General features: G+C 29.1%; 2 non-coding genes across 2 annotated transcripts; one reads left to right on the top strand and one right to left on the bottom strand.

Annotated features, from left to right (window-relative positions):
* The first annotated feature begins 329 nt into the window (after positions 1-329).
* On the top strand, positions 330-436 carry LOC139879181 (small nucleolar RNA R71). The gene has a single exon (XR_011770034.1). It is a non-coding gene; the product is annotated as a small nucleolar RNA R71 (small nucleolar RNA).
* A 20,214-nt stretch (positions 437-20,650) lies between these two features.
* Positions 20,651-20,757, bottom strand: LOC139879168 (small nucleolar RNA R71). The gene has a single exon (XR_011770019.1). It is a non-coding gene; the product is annotated as a small nucleolar RNA R71 (small nucleolar RNA).
* Between the last annotated feature and the right edge of the window lie 1,869 nt (positions 20,758-22,626).

Raw genomic sequence — 22,626 nt, 5'->3', positions numbered from 1 at the left:
TTGTCAAATGTGGTCCTCCACACTGCTCACAACTAATTCGTATTAAGTGGATATCTTTAGTCATCTTTTCCATTCGTCTCTCGACAGCATCTATCTTTGAGGAAATGGAATCTAAGTCATGGCTAGAATCGGCTCCAGCTGCTTTAGGTGATCTAACGATATCTTTTTCTTGGTGCCACTTATGTGAGTGGGAAGCAGTGTTATCAATAATTTTATAAGCATCAGTTTCAGTTTTCTTCATAATGGAACCACCAGCTGCTATATCTATGTCTTTCCTTGTAGTGATGTCGCATCCTTGGTAGAATATTTGTACTATTTGACAAGTATCTAAACCATGTTGCGGACATCCTCTTAATAACTTTTCAAATCTTGTCCACGCCTCATATAGAGTTTCATTTGGCTTCTGTGTGAACGTAACAATTTCTCCTTGAAGTCTTACGGCTTTAGATGCCGGAAAGAATTGTTTAAGAAATTTTTCAACTAAAACGTCCCATGTATCAATCGCCCCTTCAGGTAACAATTCCAACCAATCTTTGGCTTCTCCCTTTAAAGTCCAGGGAAATAACATGAGATATATCTGTTCATCCTCCACTTCTCGGATTTCAAATAGTGTGCAGATCCTATTAAAGGTACGAAGATGTTCATTTGGATCTTCCTTCGGCGCACCACTAAATTGGCATTGATTAGTCACCATGTGTAGAATTTGTCCTTTGATTTCATAATCTGGCGCATTTATGCCTGGATGAGTAATTGCGTGACCTTGGCCAGTACGTTTAGCTCTCATTCGGTCTTCCATACTTAAAGGTTCCAGATTCTCCATAATTGAATTTGTTGAATCCGAATCACTAGAGGATTCTGATTTAATGGTTCGTTCCTCAACAATCTCTGTTTGAATGATTGGTGGTTCCGGAGAAAAAATTAATGGTTCAGGATCTATTAATTGTCCCTGAATATTCTCCGGATTCTCAATTGTGAGGTCGGGTTCAAAAAATGGATTATCGGAAATTTGAATTGGAGTACTTGGTTGACTGGATGACGATTCTAAAGAAAAATCAATGGCGGTAATATTTGCTAAATGTCTTGATCTAGTTACAGGTGGTGAACGTACAAAAGGTGGTGAACGTCTTGCTCGGTGCATTCACTGAATATCCTATTAATTTTTAAAAGGAAAGAAAAATTATATAAGTTATTCAATTAATAGACTTTTCTGATTTTGCCCACGTTTCGAATAGCCAAAAGATGCAGCAGAGGAGTAGGATTCGTTTGGTCAAAATATAATTGAGGACTGTTTGGCTCCAATAACCCGGTCTACGTACAAATTCAACTATTACTACGAACCAGAAAATTTTGATGTCTATCAATTTAACCACTTAAAATAAATTTTCGTAATTTTAAGAAATTTAGATAAGAAGTAGAATAAAAATCTATGTCCTAAAAACTAGAATAGCGAGAAATAAGAAAGAAAAAGAGCGCGTCGAAAAAGAAAAATAAAAGGGTTGAAAAATAAAAGGGTTGAAAAATAAAAGGCGTCGGAAAATAAGAAATAAAAAGAAATGACTTATAGAACTTAAAAACACTCGACTAACCCAACCTTATTACTATCACTAACTTAAAATTATAATCGCAAATTGAGATTACTAATTGGAATGATAATTGATACATAGGTAAAAGGCGTCGAAAAATAAAAATAAGAAAGTAGCGCGTTGAAACTTAAAAAGGCACTAAAAAATAAAAATTAAAAGTTGCTTCTAAAAATATTAAAGCTTACAAGTAAAACTATATCCCAAATGGAAATAACTTAAAAAGGTACTAAAACTTAAAAAGGCGTCGCAAAATTCTAAAGCACCTATATCTTAGTTTAAAGAAAAAGCACTTAAGGGATTTTACGGTAGAGCCTAAAAATCTAAAAATAACTATGGCAAAAACTATGTCTTAAAACTAAATACGAGCGAAAAATACAAAAGTTACGCTAAAACAATTAAAAAGGGACAAAATATAAAAATATACTAAAAGTTGTAAAAAGTACAATTTTTATAAAAATATTATTTTTATATTATTTATTTAATAAAACTATTAATTTTATAATTTAATTAAACTAATGTAACTAAATAATACAAATTAATAATAAAAACTAAATTAATAATTAAAAATTAAACCCTAATTAGAGTTATTATAATAATAATTATATATTAATTAAAACCCTAAACAGGCGGCTGAGGTTACCAGGCCTGTCAAATCACCTCATGCGATCGCATGAGGTGTTAGTTGATTTTCCATGCGATCGCATGGCTTGCGAAATTGGGCCAGGCTCTGGGCTGCAACAGTGATCGGGCAGAGTATGTTTTTTTTATATATATATATTTTTTTTTTGAATTTTCTGTTTTATATATTTATGTAATATATTTATATAAATTAAATAAAACTTATATTTTTATAAAATAAAGATAAAGAAAATTTTTATATAACTTACAAACTCTTAAAAATATTTATATATATATTTTTTTTCTTTTTATATTTTCGAATATTTAAAACGTATTTTTACAAAAGTGTATTTTTTTTTATAAAAGTAAACTAAAAATAAAAATATTTTTTTTTATATTAGCGTTGCGCTTCCGGCTTTTAAGCTAGATGTTCCCCGGCAGCGGCGCCAAAAATACTTGATAGTTAAAGCTAAGGGGTATAAAATACTATTAAATTTTACAAGGAAATACTATTAAATACGATACAATTTTACACAAAATATTTATTTATTTATTGAATGGATATACTTAAACCTTGCTACAACACTTATAGGCAGTGTACCTAATCGTACAGTAGTGTAGTTTTTAGTAAGTCCGGTTCGTTCCACGAAGAATCTTTTTCACAAAGCTTAACGCTATATTAGTTTAAATTTATAAAAATATAAATATATATATAAGTAATATTATTATTATAAAGGGGGGTTTTTACCGTTTAATGACCGGTTTGTCGATTTTAAAACTTTAGTCGCAGTTAAAACCAAATGTAAAATATTAAATAAATAACAGACTTAATTTAAAGCGTAAAGTAAATAACGATAATGAAATTGCGAATAATAAAAGTGCGATAAAATAAACTTGCGATAATTAAAAAGTACGATAATTAAAAGTGCAATTAAATACAATAACAATAAATAAAAATGCGATAATTAGAAGTGCAATTAAATATAAAATAAAGGAAATTAAATATGAAATAAAAGAATTATGCTTATTTAAACTTCCGTAATCATTATGTTTGACGTGTTGATTTTAGTTTTATACCCATGGGTTAATTGTCCTTTGTCCTGGATTATTTAATATGTCCGTCTGGTTTTTATCCATAAAAGTCCATCAGTTATAAATATAAAGTGCGAGTGTCCTCGTCAAATTATCCTTATACCCGAAGTCAAATATTCCAACTAATTGGGGACTTAAACTGTAACAAGATTTTAATACTTTGTTTAATAATTACACCAGGATGTCGACTGAGTGTAACCCAAGGTTTTAATACTTTGTTAACAATTATGCCAAGTGTCCTTGTACATAATTTCACCCCTGTTTTAATAATTCTAGTGGCTATTCATCCATTCCCGTGTCCGGTTAAATGAACGATTATTCGTACATATAAATACCCCGCCCATCGTGTCCGATCGAGTATATATGGTTATTTATAGGGACGTCCAATTGTAAATCTTTATATTAACATTAACAAACTATCATTTAGTTAAACAAATATAAAACCCATTAATAGCCCATAGTCTAATTTCCACAAGTGTCGTTCTTTTGTCCAAACCCCAATTATGGTACAAAGCCCAATTACCCAATTTTAGTAATTAGCCCAACATCATGATTACTTCGTTTTAAATAAGCATAATAATAACTTAGCTATGAGACATTAAATTAAAAAGGTTGAACATAACTTACAATGATTAAAAATAGCGTAGCGTTACACGGACAGAATTTCGACTTACACCCTTACAACATTTGCTAACACACCCTTATTATTAGGATTTAAAATTAAAATTAAAATATAAATTATATATACATATACTACGTTTGAGTGAAGAAGAAAAAGATGTGTTTTTGTGGTGCACCAAAGCTCGATTTTTATAGGCATGTGGGCTGGAACTGGGGCTCATGCGATCGCATGGATTTATTCCTTCCAGGCCATGCGATCGCATGGCCAACTGGGGAGGCTCACATTTGGTTGTTTTCTTCTGCCGACGGTTTTATAATATAATATAATATATATATTAATTTTAAGAATTAATTATATATTATATTATATTTATGTGCATAGTTGACTTGTAATTTTTAGTCCGTTGCGTCGAGCGTTGAGAGTTGACTCTGGTCCCGGTTCCGGATTTTCGAACGTCCTTGCGTACAATTTAATATCTTGTACTTTTCGTTTTGAATCTTGTACTCTTGTAATTTTGAGACGTTTCTTATCAATAATTGGAACCTCTTTGATTGTATTTTGTACTTTTGAGCTTTTTGGTCGTTTGCGTCTTTAATTCGTCGAATCTGTCTTTTGTCTTCACCTTTTATTATTTAAACGAATATCACTTGTAAATAGGACAATTGCAACTAAAAGCTTGTCTTTCTTGAGGAATATTGCTATGAAATATATGTTCGTTTTTAGCATTATCAGGTTTTGTTAAAAGTGCATTTTTGGTCAAAATCAAGTGATTTGGGTGTTGTTTTGATGAAATTGGTTGGGGTTGATGTTTCTATTAGTGCTATAAGTGTTTCCTAACGGATTTTGGTGTCAAAACGTTTAGAAATCGAGATTTGGGTGATTTTGGCTCGAAAACCGTCAGTTTCAGCTGCTACTTACGACCGTACGTTTGCAGATTGCAACCTCACAGGTACACGGTGCAACCGTACGGATGCATGTGCAATTGTACAGATGCCGTGGTGTTGGTGCAATCGGGCAGTGAGTGTGAAACCGTACAGATGCATGTGCAACCGTACGGATGGACTTGCAACCGTACGAAAGCATGTGCAACCGTACGGATACAGATCAGTGCAGACTTATGATGTTTAATTGGCTGTTTTCTAGTCGTTATGCTGCCTGTGTGACTTATGATAATCAGAATGTAAATTCTGAAAATGCATAAGTGTTAGGTGGACTTTTAGTGACACTTTTGTTACTAATTTGATGTATTGTGCTATTTTGTGATAATGGACAGAAACTAACTTGATTTGCCTTATGTTCAGGTGATAAGGATAAGGAAGAAGCTCAATGATAGATTATCTGAGCTAGTTGCTGGTATTCGATGAGTGAGATTATCTCTTGGTGTAGTATAGAGTAGCAAGTTGCGCTACTATATTTATATTGTTGATAATTGCCATGATTAGTAGTTATGTTGTACAGTTGATCGCATTTAAGGTTGCCATGCTTTCAGTAGTATTAGTTGCCTGTAGTAGTAGTAGTTGACTGGTTGTATGTGCACAAGTTGTTGCAGTTGGAACCTTGATCTGTTAGGTTCAGCTCAGAGAGGTCAACCTAGTTGTGGTTGGGTCTAGTTGGCTACTGTTTGTTGAGTATAGTGTTGAATGACGCATCGCCTGCGTGTGGATGACTATACTGGGGATTCGGTAGTAAAGACTATCGGTAGACGCTAGACTGATCAGCTAGTGGTTGTGTGCCCGTACAAGCCGCCGATCCTCTAGTTGGAGCAAAGTTGCTAGTTGCTAGTTGTTGTGTGTTGTATGTGGTTGCATATAGTTGTTGCTGTAGGAGTACAAGTTGGTACTGTATGCTAGACCTTTTGATAGTTCCATTCACTTAGCATTGTGCTAACCCCTCACATCCTCCCTTGCAGGTTTTGGATCTTAGTGCTGGTAGGGACGGGAGTCGGGCTGACGATATATTTGACAAGACGAACTCTGATGTCTTAACTTTTCTAATATATGTAGTTAGTCGTTTAACGTAACACATGTAGTTTGTAATTAAGTAATTAAATAGATAATTTGTGATAATCATGTTTGTAATTAACTAAGGGTAATTATGTGAATTCAGTCTTCCGCTGCGATTAAAAAAAAAACAGGGTGTTACAGATGGCAAGCAAATCTTCTTTAGATAGGTGGTCGCGCTACTGTTATAAAATCGGTTCTTGGATCATTGGGTATTTATTACTTGTCATTGTTTAAACGCCCGAAAACGGTGATTTACGAGATCGAAAATATTTGAGCTTCATTTTTTTGAGGTAGTTCGAAAGACAAAAGAAAAATGCATTGGATAAAATGGGATCAAGTGTTGGCGTCGAAAGATAATGGAGGTTTGAATGTTGGTAGTATTCGTGCGTTTAACTACGCTCTTCTTCTCAAATAGGTGTAGCACTTTTGGACATGTAAGAATACTAAATGGTCCATCGTCATTCATGCAATTTATGGTGATTACGAGGGATTGGATGGTGACTATGACAACCCGGAAATTTCTGACTAAATTTAAACCTAATCTTTATATGAATTCGACACATTAAGCATAGTCTGTTATCCTGCGTATCAAAATTTTAAACTGTCTTCATGAATTCAATTACCTTTCGACAAATTCCGACGATTCACGAACAATTATTTGTAAATAATAATGCATCAGTATTAATTTATTATATTAATATTGTTATTATTAATAATATAATATATAACAAAATTGTCATTAATTATTATCTTTTATAATTATCATTATCAGTATTGGCATTATGATTAAAAATATTATTATTAACATTACTATTATTATCAAAATTATTATTATTATTATTATTATTATTATTTATAATTTATTATGATTAATATGATTATTAATATCATTAACATAATTTACATTATTATCATTATATTTAATATTGTTATTTAAGGATTATTAGTATTATTATTACTTTGATAATTATTATTACCATTATATTTAAAATTATTATTATTATTATTATTATTATTAATATAATTATTATTAATAGTTTTATTATTATTTATATTATTATAAATTCTATTATTATTAGTATTTTTATTATTAATAGTATTATCATTATTAATATATCTATTAATTATTAATTAAAAATAAAAAATAAATTAAAAAGTCAAAAAGAGTGTACATATTTATTAATTACAAATCATGATTTGCAATCTATTTTTTTGCCATTGTGATATTTTTTTATTTTATTTATCTGCTTTTAAATTTTTATAGATTGTGATAAAGCTTTTTATTTTTTCACCTGCTCAATTTGAAATCACGAATTCAATAGTCAATACAAACCAACTGTGATCAATTATTAATCTACTCCAATCACATTATAAATTATCTACTGCATTTGAGGGAATTAAAACAGAAAATACCATAAAACCCACTAAACACCTCTGTTCTTGACCACGAATAGTAATAGCTCGATTTCGATTTTGTTTTTCAAAAGCTAAAAATGCAGAAACATTGATATTCATCTCGTGAATCTTTCATCAAAATTATAGCTTCCAATTCCTCAAATCGAATCTTAATTTTCGAGTCAAAGTTTAAAAACCAAAAGTCAAAGAATTTGTTCATCGTAAAATTCGTAATCGTTTTGATGTTTCAAGTGCAATTGACGATTCCAATAGTTTATATATATGATTTGCAAACTTTTTCGTGAAGAAAGCAAGTCCTAAAACAAGCTTAAAATCGAAAAGCGAATTTTAAAAAAAAAAAAACTTACGAACAGCAGCTTGGGGCTGTATCCATTTTTTTAAAATTTTTTATTTATTTAAAAACATCTCCTTTTAATTCTATGTTGTTTACAAGTCCTAAATTAAACCCCGAATTAATTATTTTGGATTTTTGAAGTCTTCGGATCATAGATTTGGTCGTTTGAGTTTTTGAGAATAAGAAGATGAACATACACAGAAAATAAATATAGGATAAATATAAATGGGCTGGAATTATAATAGTAATGTAGAAAGGGAGGAGTGGTTAAGGGAGTTTGTGTGTGAGCGTGAGGTCTCGGGTTCGAGTCCCGTCTTGGGCACTTTTTTTAAAAAAGGCTTTTCTAAGGTAGTTTCCATTTCTACTACTACTACTACTACTTCTATTATTATTATTATTATTATTATTATTATTATTATTATTATTATTATTATTATTATTATTATTATTATTATTATTATTATTATTATTATTATTATTATTATTATTATTACAAGTATTTAAGTATTATGTTTATTATTAAAAGGAGTTATCATTATTATCATTTTAAATATTATTTTCATTATTAGGATTAGAATTATTATTATTATTATTTTTATGAAAACAAAACAACTTATTATTATTTTCATAAATATTAGTATTAGTATCATTTCCTAAATATTAAGATTATTATTATTATTATTATCATAAATACTATTATTAATATTATCACTATTATTATCAGTATGATTATTACTATTGTTATTATTAAAAAGTATTATCATTATTATCATTTTTACAAAAATTATCATTTTTGCTATCATTAAAACTATATTATTATTATTATTATTATTATTATTATTATTATTATTATTATTATTATTATTATTATTATTATTATTATTATTATTATTATTATTATTATTATTATTATTATTATTATTATTATTATTTTTACTACTAGTATTATTATTATTATTATTATTATTATTATTATTATTATTATTATTTTTATTATGACTATTATATCAGTATTGTTATTATTAATATTATCATTATAATCAAATACAACTTTTAACTACTATTTTTAATATTATTTTACTAAATAAATATTTTATATATATTCATAAAATATTACATAAAAGTATGTAATAATCACATTAACAATTTTTTTATAAATATTCAAATATAACAAGTTAGATATTTTAATAAAATACTAATCAAATATATATATATATGTATATATATGTATATATATATATATATATATATATATATATATATATATATATATATATATATATATATATATATATATATATATATATATATATATATATATATATATATATATATATATATATTAACATAACCATATAAATATTAATCATTTTGTATACACAAATTTAAAATATAAGATATATAATTTAAGATATAATATATAAACTTATTCAATTACAAGTATATGTGTTAATATATATACTTGATATAGGTTCATGAATCCGAGGTCAACTCTGTACTTGTTCAGTGCCATCCTATGCATATTTACTACAAACTATCGTATCGTATCGTGAGTTTTCATAGCACCCTTTTTATATATATTTTTGGGCTGAGAATACTTGCGCAACTTTTATAACTGTTTTATACGTTACACACAAGTACCAACTATTAAACTGTGCTATACCTGGCTATGTCCTGCAAGTCTCCACTGTGATATTTTTAATTGCTTTTACATAATGCATTCTTAATTATTAGGGGTAGGCCTCTCGGGAGTAACGTCCCAGATACATTAGACCAAGTCATTGTATTACTTAATAATGATTCAAACCGACAAGGACAGTACAACTTGTCACGGGGTAAACTTCGAAACTGTTTAGTCTAAATATCACAAACTTGGCACTACTTTTAGATCCCTGCGAGATCTACTTTTATAAATAAAAATCTTGTGGTCTATATCTATTACTGAAATCATTATTTATGACAAACCTATGAACTCACTCAACTTCGTGTTGACTTTTTAAGCATGTTTATTCTCAGGTACTTAAATATTGCTTCCGCTGTATATCTGCTGGTTTGATGATGATTTCTTGCCATGCTTGAGTCTTCATGCATTACTTACCAATTCATTTAAAAACATTTAATGCTCTAAATACAATGTAATCTATTTATCTTCCGCTGCAAAACTCAATAAAACGTCTCATATAGAGTCGTTCTTGTTTATAAAACTGTGATTTGATATAATTAGTCACAAATATCCCAGGCCCTATTTGGGGTTGTGATAGATTGGTATCAGAGCAGTTTGTTGTAGAGAACCAGGTTTGCATTTTATGTTAGCCTTAAACAATTTGGTACCTTAGCAATGTATGACTACAACTTTCCTTGACCGTAGTGCCTTTAATTGTTGCCTTTAATTGTTAAATACTACACTATACTTTAGAAACTTTACTTATCTTAGAATGTCGAGCCAATCTAAGAACTCTGGTCACTCTCCTAAGAACTCTTCAATTACGCCACCACATTTAAATGCGACACCATGATTTCTGAAATTCTCGACATTCCTTTGTCATCTATCATGGTTTTGTGTATTACATATGTATTACATGAAATGTTATCCATGATTCTTGAAATCTCTACTATTCATATTCATTACTTTCAAAATCTTTGCTATCTCGTTATTTTTGATCATTGAATTTTCTTGACGAGTGGCGTCTACGAAACTCTAAGAATGGAAGGGTTTGGATTACCGATTTAAAGGATCCTATAGCTCAAGCCCCTAGACCTGAATAGGCCATTACGAATTGAAAGTCTTTAATCGAATGATTATCTGATTACATACTTATCATTTTTATCTCGACACGTCATACTGCAATTATTGCATAAATGGAGTATAGACACATCATATCTTATCACATTTTATCATATCTATCTCAATAAACTTTGTCTAACACTTTTCCTAAATTTTCACCGTAAATTAAGGAAATCTTTTTGCTATATATACGTATTCAAGGAGACGAATATATCAATCAGTGTCCAACACTTATTTCATACCAAACCTTATTCCAAACACATAATATGGATTCTTCGAACTCCTCGAGCTCCAATGGCAGTGTAACCGAAACAAACGAACCAACCAGCCATCAACTATTCTGGATGAATTGGGGATGGGTTCGTAGTCGACTTAATCAATGAAGAAGTGAAGAAGGTGATCCTTTTCACCCACCTCATTGCCCTATTGGCGAAGAACCAGAAGCACTTACCGGCGAACCAATCCGGAACATCATTTTCACCCTCATTTCCAGAATATCCCGCCACGAGTATATAATATCTAGAATTCTAGATCTTATTCATCCCATTGTCCTAACCGCCAATCATCCCGGATTAGTAGAAGAAATTAACGAGCTTCGCACCTGAATAGTGGCTCTGGAGAATATGGTGCAAAATCTAAGAGCATCAGCAGCACCAACAGCATAACCAACACCGACAGCACCACCAGTACCAGCAGTACCGCCAACATCGCCAACACCGCAAGCACTGTAAGCACCATCAGCATCACCACCAACGGCACCAGTACCACCAACAACATCCGCATCTCACGCCTCAACATCACACTCGGTACCTCAAACATCAACATCATATGCCCCATAGATACCAAGGAATATTAGTAATAATGAGTTAAGATATATTGACTCACTCTTCCTGAAGAATTATATATGTATACTTTATATATATATATATATATATATATATATATATATATATATATATATATATATATATATATATATATATATATATATATATATATATATATATATATATATATATATATATATATATATATGATTTGAAACAATAATAAATCTTTTCGTACTAAGCTATTACGTGTGAATCTTAACTAGTATGTACTACTTGGTTCATTCATATCACTAATATGCTATAATGTACATCCTTCGTTAATGACTTAACAATCGTTAATCACTACTTCAACACAATAAACTCCATTTCATAATAAACCAAGTGTATTATTCAAATACATGTTTGATTTTACACTTCTATTTTCGATGTACTCAAAACTTTCTAGAAAACATTATTCGTGCCTTGTGAATTTTACAAGAAATTCACGAGCATCAACATCATATACCGAGGTATATCAATAACAACAAATGATGAAGTATTGATTCATAACTTCATTGGAGAAATATTCCGCGACGATTATGTAATCTCTCAAGTTTTAAAGATTATTTATTCTCGTTCCAACCGCAAATCAAATGAGTTTAATATTATATTAACTCAATAAATCTATATTATATCTGAAGAATATATATATGAACGTATATCTTCATGAAGATTATAATTAAAAATTCTTTTGTACAAACTATTAATAGTGAAAATATTTTAACGAGTAGGTAATACCCGAGAAATATTTATATCTCACATTAATATGTTACATTGTACATTCTTCAATTCTGATTCAATAGTCAGTAACTATTCTACTTACATCCACAGATATATGAAGAACAACCGTTTTCATTCAAAATTCAATTACATATTCTGATTTTGACATATCAGAATCCAAGTAAAGCTTTAGCAGGTGTTATCTTCCTAAAGATCACTACATTCCTGAATTATATTCATTTGCATTGTGTGATGAATTATCACATCAAACCACCGAAATTATCATTTACGACATATCTTCGACAACCGTTAGATCCGTTGACGGTTACATCCTGCGTTCAACTCTCAAAATCAAAATTTTTGAATACACCTTAGAACTATAACCAATGATTCAGATTCGTTAACCTTATGAATGCTGATGAAGCAGCAAAAGCTATAGATGGTCTTAATATCCAAAAGCTTGATAATAAAGAATTGTGTGTTGGAAAAGCTCAAAAGAAAATCTGGTATTGAAAAACGGATTGAGCAAACTATAAAGGAAGCTGTGAATAAATACAAAGACTAAACCTGTATTCAAATAATCAAGATGATTCAATATCTGCTGAAATCATTAGCAATTACCCTGCTCCTTACTTATCTTAAATCCTTACAGAAGAATTTTCCTCATTATCATCTGATCTTAGAAAATTCTAAGATATCATCGTATCTTTAAGTATAAATATCTTCGATATTTCTGAATATATCTTCATAACTATTCTTCTCCGAGATTACTTATCTCTTCGTGCTATCTGTATTACATCATAAAGGAAACTGTTTAAGTTTCTATATTCTGTAAAATTCAAGTTTAAATTATGAATGATTTCTGGAGAAGTGTTGGGAATTGAAGCATGAGTTAGTATAATATAATGACGTCAGGCCAACGTGATTATATTACAGTAAGTCATGCTAAATTTTTAATGGAAGATGATGATTCATAGACTTTATAATCATCATTTGTCATGTTACATGACTCTTACATTCTACTTAACCTCTGAACATATCAAGAACATATATTCTTGATAGTTCCATCCTCAGTAATTCTGGTAATTTAACAAATCAAATCATGATATTACGTTCCTTCCTGCTTAGAACATTAAGTTCTTTTGAAACTTCATACCTACAAATTCTGGACCATTACTTGCTTTACAAAAGCATGAAGCTTCGACATATAAGGGAAAATATAAAGCCCGGTAACGACACCGAAATTACAAACCGTGTATATCAATGCGTATAGCAATATAAAGACACAGGAGAACTAAAACACAATAAATCCAAGAGCATAGTAGAAGTAAACTGACTCTTCCGGCGACAGATGAAAAAGAAGCACGATAGATATAAAAGTCAGGACTATATCCAGAACTAGAACTGGATGAAGCATTTTAACAAATCTTTTGGAAGTATGAATTGAGGAAGAAAGTATAGAAGTGGTGAAGATAATGAAACGGAAGAAGCTAATTTATAGCGAAATTCTAGACACGACAATCAAGGCAATTCACCGCATTTAATCAAATAAAATCCTAATTTCCTTAATTATCGGAGAATCAAATCTTATAAAGATTTCGAAGATTTCTTTAAATCCCTTGAATTCCGGATATCAACTTTAACCATATCAAAAGTTAAGGCGAACATTTAATTTCCTCATTTCAATCTTTTACGATAGCTTCATTTATACTCTTCTTGTAATCGAATCGTTTCATCCATATTACCCAATGTTGATAAAACTCTATTTTTCAACTAATATTCATCATTCTTATTGTAAACAATGACGATCTCTATCAAATTTCATGACCGTGATTTACACGAACTCCTCTCTATTTTGACTACCCTAATATTGTGGCATAAACGCTTAAGGTTTAAATAAGGTCACTATTATTCATAAAATATTTCATGTGTATTGAAATGCTTGTATAGCGTCATCATCTCTTTCTGAGAAAACCTAATCAATGATACTCTTGTCAAATCCTTTAGATAACCTACGCATTAATAATAAAATGCACTTCGTAGAATTTATGGATCATAAGATTTAAACGCTATAAACAAAACAATATATTATCCGTTGGAATTCACACAAGGCCCCGAGTATACCTAGGAACGTGAAAACCAAATAAAACGAAAATATCCTCACCTATTTACAAACAATGCCAACTGATGGCAACAACTAAATTTCGGGACGAAATTTCTTTTAACGGGTAGGTACTATGACAACCCGAAAATTTCTGACTAAATTTAAACCTAATCTTTATATGAATTCGACACATTAAGCATAGTCTGTTATCCTGCGTATCAAAATTTTAAACTGTCTTCATGAATTCAATTATCTTTCGACAAATTCCGACAATTCACGAACAATTATTTATAAATAATAATGCACCAGTATTAATTTTATTATATTAATATTATTATTATTAATAATATAATATATAACAAAATTATCATTAATTATTATCTTTTATAATTATCATTATCATTATTGTCATTATGATTAAAAATATTATTATTAACATTACTATTATTATAAAAATTATTTTTATTATTATTATTTATAATTTATTATGATTAATATGATTATTAATATCATTAACATAATTTATATTATTATCATTATAATTAGTATTGTTATTTAAGGATTATTAGTATTATTATTATTTTGATAATTATTATTACCATTATAATTAAAATTATTATTATTATTATTATTAATATAATTATTATTAATAGTATTATTATTATTAATATTATTATAAATTCTATTATTATTAGTATTTTTGTTATTAATAGTATTATCATTATTAATATATCTATTAATTATTAATTAAAATTAAAAAATAAATTAAAAAGTCAAAAAGAGTGTACATATTTATTAATTACAAATCATGATCTGCAATCTGTTTTTTTGCCATCGTGATATTTTTTTATTTTATTTATCTGCTTTTAAATTTTTATAGATTATGATAAAGCTTTTTGTTTTTTTTTTTTTTTCGCCTGCTCAATTTGAAATCACGAATTCAAGTCAATACAAACCAACTATGATCAATTATTAATCTACTCCAATCACATTATAAATTATCTACTGCATTTGAGGGAATTAAAACAGAAAATACCATAAAACTCACTAAACACCTCTGTTCTTGACCACGAATAGCAATAGCTCGATTTCGATTTTGGTTTTCAAAAGCTAAAAATGCAGAAACATTGATATTCATCTCGTGAATCTTTCTGCAAAATTATAGCTTCCAAATTCTCAAATTGAATCTTAATTTTTGAGTCAAAGTTTAAAAACCAAAAGTCAAAGAATTTGTTCATCGCAAAATTCGTAATTGTTTTGATGTTTCAAGTGCAATTGACGATTCCAATAGTTTATATATATGATTTGCAAACTATTTCGTGAAGAAAGCAAGTCCTAAAACAAGCTTAAAATCGAAAAGCGAATTTTTTTTTAAAAAAAACTTACGAACAGCAGCTTGGGGCTGTATCCATTTTTTTAATTTTTTATTTATTTAAAAACATCTTTTTTTAATTCTATGTCATTTACAAGTCCTAAATTAAACCCCGAATTAATTATTTTGGATTTTTGAAGTCTTTTAATCATGGATTGGGTCGTTTGAGTTTTTGAGAATAAGAAGATGAACATAAATAGAAAATAAATATGGGATAAATATAAATGGGTCTGGAATTATAATAGTAATGCTGAAAGGGAGGAGTGGTTAAGGGAGTTTGTGTGTGAGCGTGAGGTCTCGGGTTCGAGTCCCGTCTTGGGCACTTTTTTTTAGAAAAGGCTTTTCTAAGGTAGTTTCCATTTCTATTATTATTATTATTATTATTATTATTATTATTATTATTATTATTATTATTATTATTATTATTATTATTATTATTATTATTATTATTGATATTATTATTATTATTATTATTATTATTATTATTATTATTATTATTATTATTACAAGTATTTAAGTATTATGTTTATTATTAAAAGGAGTTATCATTATTATCATTTTAAATATTATTTTCATTATTAGGATTAGAATTATTATTATTATTATTATTATGAAAACAAAATAACTTATTATTATTTTCATAAATATTAGTATTAGTATCATTTCCTAAATATTAAGATTATTATTATTATTATCATAAATACTATTATTAATATTATCACTATTATTATTAGTATGATTATTACTATTGTTATTATTAAAAAGTATTATCATTATTATCATTTTTACAAAAATTATCATTTTTGCTATCATTAAAACTATTGATAATGCTAAAAACGAACATATATTTCATAGCATTATTCCTCAAGAAAGACAAGCTTTTAGTTGCAATTGTCCTATTTACAAGTGATATTCGGTTAAATAATAAAAGGTGAAGACAAAAGATAAATTCGACGAATTGAAGACGCTAACGACCAAAAAGCTCAAAAGTACAAAATACAATCAAAGAGGTTCCAATTATGGATAAGAAACGTCTCGAAATTACAAGAGTACAAGATTCAAAACGCAAAGTACAAGATATTAAATTGTACGCAAGGACGTTCGAAAATCCGGACTAAAAATTACAAGTTAACTATGTATATAAATATAATATAATATATAATTAATTATATAAATTATATATTTATATTATATTTATATTATTAAAATCCGTCGGTAAACAAAGATCCAAATTGGAGTGAGCTAGAAAAACAAACTCCGCGAGTCGCGGAGTTTGAAGAAGAAAAAGGCCGCGACTCGCGGAGCCCCAAATTCTGAAAATCCCTATAAAAGGCAACGCAGTTTTCTGTTTTTAATATCCAAAAATTCTATCTATCTCTCTATATGTAAACGTATATATATATATATATATATATATATATATATATATATATATATATATATATATATATATATATATTTTAATTTTAATTTTAATTTTAAATCCTAATAATAAGGGTATGTTAGCGAATGTTGTAAGGGTGTAAGTTGAAATTCTGTCCGTGTAACGCTACGCTATTTTTAATCATTATAAGTTATGTTCAACCTTTTTACATTAATGTCTCGTAGCTAAGTTATTATTATGCTTATTTAAAATGAAGTAACCATAATGTTGGGCTAATTACTAAAATTGGGTAATTGGGCTTTGTACCATAATTGGGGTTTGGACAAAAGAACGGCACTTGTGGAAATTAGACTATGGGCTATTAATGGGCTTTATATTTGTTTAACTAAATGATAGTTTGTTAATTTTAATATAAAGATTTACAATTGGACGTCCTTATAAATAACCATATACACTCGATCGGACACGATGGGCGGGGTATTTATATGTACGAATAATCGTTCATTTAATCGGACACGGGAATGGATTAATAGTCACTAGAATTATTAAAACATGGGTGAAATTATGTACAAGGACACTTGGCATAATTGTTAACAAAGTATTAAAACCTTGAGTTACACGCAGTCGATAACCTGGTGTAACTATTAAACAAAGTATTAAAATCTTGTTACAGTTTAAGTCCCCAATTAGTTGTAATATTTAACTTCGGGTATAAGGATAATTTGATGAGGACACTCGCACTTTATATTTATGACTGATGGACTGTTATGGACAAAAACTAGACGGACATATTAAATAATCCAGGACAAAGGACAATTAACCCATGGGTATAAAACTAAAATCAACACATCAAACATCATGATTACGGAAGTTTATATAAGCATAATTCTTTTATTTCATATTTAATTTCCTTTATTTTATATTTAATTGCACTTTTAATTATCGCACTTTTATTTATTGTTATTGTATTTAATTGCACTTTTAATTATCGTACTTTTTAATTATCGCAAGTTTATTTTATCGCACTTTTATTATTCGCAATTTCATTATCGTTATTTACTTTACGCTTTAAATTAAGTCTTTTATTTATTTAATATTTTACATTAGGTTTTAACTGCGACTAAAAGTTTTAAAATCGACAAACCTGTCATTAAACGGTAAAAACCCTCATTTATAATAATAATAATAGTACTTATATATATATATTTGTATTTTTATAAAATAAAACTAATATAGCGTTAAGCTTTGTTTAAAAGATTCCATGTGGACGAACCGGACTTACTAAAAACTACACTACTGTACGATTAGGTACACTGCCTATAAGTGTTGTAGCAAGGTTTAGGTATATCCATTCTATAAATAAATAAATATCTTGTGTAAAATTGTATCATATTTAATAGTTTTTCCTAGTAAAAATAAAGCTATTTCATATACACATCGCATAACATCAAGTATTTTTGGCACCGCTGCCGGGGAACGCCGAAGCGAAACGCCACACACGAAAAAAAAAAAAGGATTTTTATTAAGTTTTATTTAGCTTTTGTAAAATTACGTTTTAAATATTCGAAAACATAAAAAGAAAACAAAAATATAAATATTTTTAAGAGTTTGTTAAATATTTAAGTTTTATAAAGTTTCTTTATTTTTATTTTATAAAAATATAAGTTTTATTTAAATATTTTGTTTTTATAAAAAAAATTTAAAAACCGAAAAAAATATATATAAATCTATTTTTAAGATTTTTATAAAATTATAAAGTATTTCTATTTTTATTTTAGTTTTTAAAACATAAGTTTTTTTTTATTTACTTTATATAAATATTTTATTTAATTATTAAAACAGAAAAAAAAAATATATAATAAAAACTGACCTGTCGAAACTTTACCTGGTATACGTTGAACCTGCAATCTCCGCGACTCGCGGAGATATTGAACCGGGCCAACCGCGACTTGCGGAGTTCTCTCTGACAGGCCACAGGAAGCCCTAATCTTGCATTTATTACGGAGTATTTATTATTATTATTAATTAATTTGTATTTAGGGTAAATTAATTTATTATTTAGTTTAGTTTTTTAGATTTAATTTATATATTTAGTTTAATTAGTTTAATTAAATTTTAAAATTAATAGTTTTATAAAATAAATAATATAAAAATAATATTTTTATAAAAATTGTGCTTTTTACAACTTTTAGTATATTTTTATTTTTTGTCTCTTTTTATTTGTTTTAGCGTAATATTTGTATTTTTTTTGTTCGTAGTTAGTGTTAAATTTAGTTTTTGCCATAATTATTTTTATTTTTATATTTTTAGGCCTTGCCGTAAAATCCCTTAAATGCTTTTTCTTTAGACTAAGATTTATTTGCTTTAGAATTTTGCGACGCCTATCTAAGTTTTAGTACCTTTTTAAGCTATTGCCATTTGGGATATAGTTTTACTTTTAAGTTTTAATATTTTTAGACGCAACTTTTAGTTTTAAGTTTTTAGTTCCTTTTTAAGTTTCAACGCGCTACTTTATTACTTTCATTTTTCGACGCCTTTTACTTATGTATCAATTATCAATCCAATTAGTAATCTCAATTTGTAACTTTAATTTTAAGTTAGTGATAGTAATAAGGTTGGGTTAGTCGAGTGTTTTAAAGTTTTATAAGTCACTTTTTTTTTCTTTCTAATTTTTCGACGCCTTTTATTTTTCAACCCTTTTCTTTTTCGACGCGCTCTTTTTCTTTCTTATTTCTCGTCATTCTAGTTTTTAGGACATAGATTTTTATTCTACTTCTTATCTAAATTTCTTAAAATTACGAAAATTTATTTTAAGTGGTTAAATTGATAGACATCAAAATTTTCTGGTTCGTAGTAATAGTTGGATTTGTACGTGGACCGGGTTATTGGAGCCAAACAGTACTCAATTATATTGAGACCAAACGAATCCTGCCCCTCTGCTGCATCTTTTGGCTATTCAAAACGTGGGCAAAATCAGAAAATTCTATTAATTGGATAACTTATATAATTTTTCTTTCCTTTTAAAAATTAATAGGATATTCAGTGAATGCACCGAGCAAGACGTTCACCACCTTTTGTACGTTCATCACCTGTAACTCGATCAAGACATCTAGCAAATATTGTCGCCGTTGATTTTTCTTTAGAATCGTCATCCAGTCAACCAAGTACTCCAATTCAAATTTCCGATAATCCATTTTTTGAACCCAATCTCACAATTGAGAATCCGGAGAATATTCAGGGACAATTCATAGATCCTGAACCATTAATTTTTCCTCCAGAACCACCAATCATTCGAACAGAGATTGTTGAGGAACGAACCATTAAATCAGAATCCTCTAGTGATTCAGATTCAACAAATTCAATTATGGAGAATCTGGAACCTTTAAGTATGGAAGACCGAATGAGAGCTAAACGCACTGGCCAAGGTCACGCAATTACTCATCCAGACATTAATGCACCAGATTATGAAATCAAAGGACAAATTCTACACATGGTGACTAACCAATGCCAATTTAGTGGTGCGTCGAAGGAAGATCCATACGAACATTTTCGTACCTTTAATAGGATCTGCACACTATTTAAAATAAGAGAAGTTGAGGATGAACAGATATATCTCATGTTATTTCCCTGGACTTTAAAGGGAGAAACCAAAGATTGGTTGGAATCGTTACCTGAAGGGGCGATTGATACATGGGATGTTTTAGTTGAAAAATTTCTTAAACAATTCTTTCCGGCATCTAAAGCCGTAAGACTTCAAGGAGAAATTATTACGTTCACACAGAAACCAAATGAAACTCTATATGAAGCGTGGACAAGATTTGGAAAATTATTAAGAGGATGTCCGCAACATGGTTTAGACACCTGTCAAATAGTACAAATATTCTACCAAGGATGCGACATCACTACAAGGAAAGAGATAGATATAGCAGCTGGTGGTTCTATTATGAAGAAAACCGAAACTGATGCTTATAAAATTATTGATAACACTGCTTCCCACTCACATGAGTGGCACCAAGAAAAAGATATCGTTAGATCATCTAAAGCAGCTAGAGCCGATTCTAGCCATGACTTAGATTCCATTTCAGCAAAGATAGATGCTGTCGAGAGACGAATGGAAAAGATGACTAAGGATATACACTCAATACGAATTAGTTGTGAGCCGTGTGGAGGACCACATTTAACAAAAGATTGTCTCAGTATTGAACTAACAATGGAACAAAGAGAGAATGTTTCATATCTAAACCAAAGGCCTAGAAATAATTATCAGAATAATTATCAACTGCCAAGACCGATTTACAATCAAAACCAGAATTATAATCGAAATGTTCTATACAACAACCAACAAGGTCCTAGTAATCAACAAGTATCCAACAATACTTACAACCAGCAAAGACCTAATTTTCAAAACAAACCACAACAAACCGATGATAAAAAGCCAAATTTAGAAGATATGATGACGAAGCTAGTTGAAACTCAAACACAGTTTTTCACATCTCAAAAACAAACCAATGAACAAAATGCTCAAGCATTTAGAAATCAACAAGCTTCTATTCAAAATTTGGAACAAGAAGTAAGTAACCTAGCAAGGTTAATAGGTGAAAGAAAATCGGGAAGTTTACCTAGTGATACAAATGCTAACCCCCGGAATGAAACAGCTAAAGCCATTACCACAAGAAGTGGTACAACACTTAAACCACCTGAAATACCTGTAAATTCTGATGAAGCTATTCCTACTCCACAAGAACTACAACCTGAACAAGATAAGGAAACAGAACCGGTAGTTGAAAAGGTTAATGAAGATAACACAGTTAAGGCTAAACCTTATGTTAAACCATTCCAACCACCACTTCCTTACCCGAGTAAAATGAAAAAAGAAAGACTTGAAGCCGAGCAATCCAAATTCTTGGATATGTTTAAACAAATAAATGTAAATCTTCCTTTCATTGATGTGATTTCAGGAATGCCTAGATATGCTAAATTCTTGAAAGATCTAATAACAAATAGAAAGAAAATAGAAGAACTCTCGGCCGTTACTATAAATGCTAATTGTTCTGCAGTGCTGTTGAATAAGATACCAGAAAAATTATCTGATCCAGGAAGTTTCAGAATTCCATGTTTTCTGGGTAGTCTTAGTTCAATAGAAGCATTGGCAGACTTAGGTGCTAGTATAAATTTAATGCCGTATTCACTATACACTAAACTAGACCTTGGAGAATTGAAATCAACACGAATAAGCATACAACTAGCCGATCGATCAATAAAATATCCTAGAGGGATAATGGAGAACATGCTAGTTAAAGTTGGTACTTTAGTATTTCCAGTAGATTTTGTTGTTCTGGACATGGAAGAAGATTCTCAAGTTCCTCTCATATTAGGAAGACCATTCTTAAACACGGCTAAAGCAATGATAGACGTGTTCGGTAAAAAACTGACCCTAAGTATAGAGGATGAGAGTGTTACCTTTTCAGTTGATAGAGTAATGCAACAACCGCAATCTACAGATGATACATGTTATTATATTCAAACTATAGAATCACATGCAGAATTGTTAGAAGAATTTCCAGAATTACAAGGAACAGGAGAATGTTCTTTAGGAGAAGGTACTGAACCAATTGATGAAACTGAAATGTTAGCTACACTAATAGCTAATGGATATGAACCAACAACAGAAGAAATTCAAATGCTAAAAGAAGAAGACAGATATCGATATAAATCATCGATAGA

Source organism: Rutidosis leptorrhynchoides, chromosome 11 (assembly GCF_046630445.1).
Source record: "Rutidosis leptorrhynchoides isolate AG116_Rl617_1_P2 chromosome 11, CSIRO_AGI_Rlap_v1, whole genome shotgun sequence".
Taxonomy (NCBI): Eukaryota; Viridiplantae; Streptophyta; class Magnoliopsida; order Asterales; family Asteraceae; genus Rutidosis; species Rutidosis leptorrhynchoides.
Note: the sequence above shows the minus strand (reverse complement) of the source record. Positions and strands in the feature narration are given on the sequence as shown.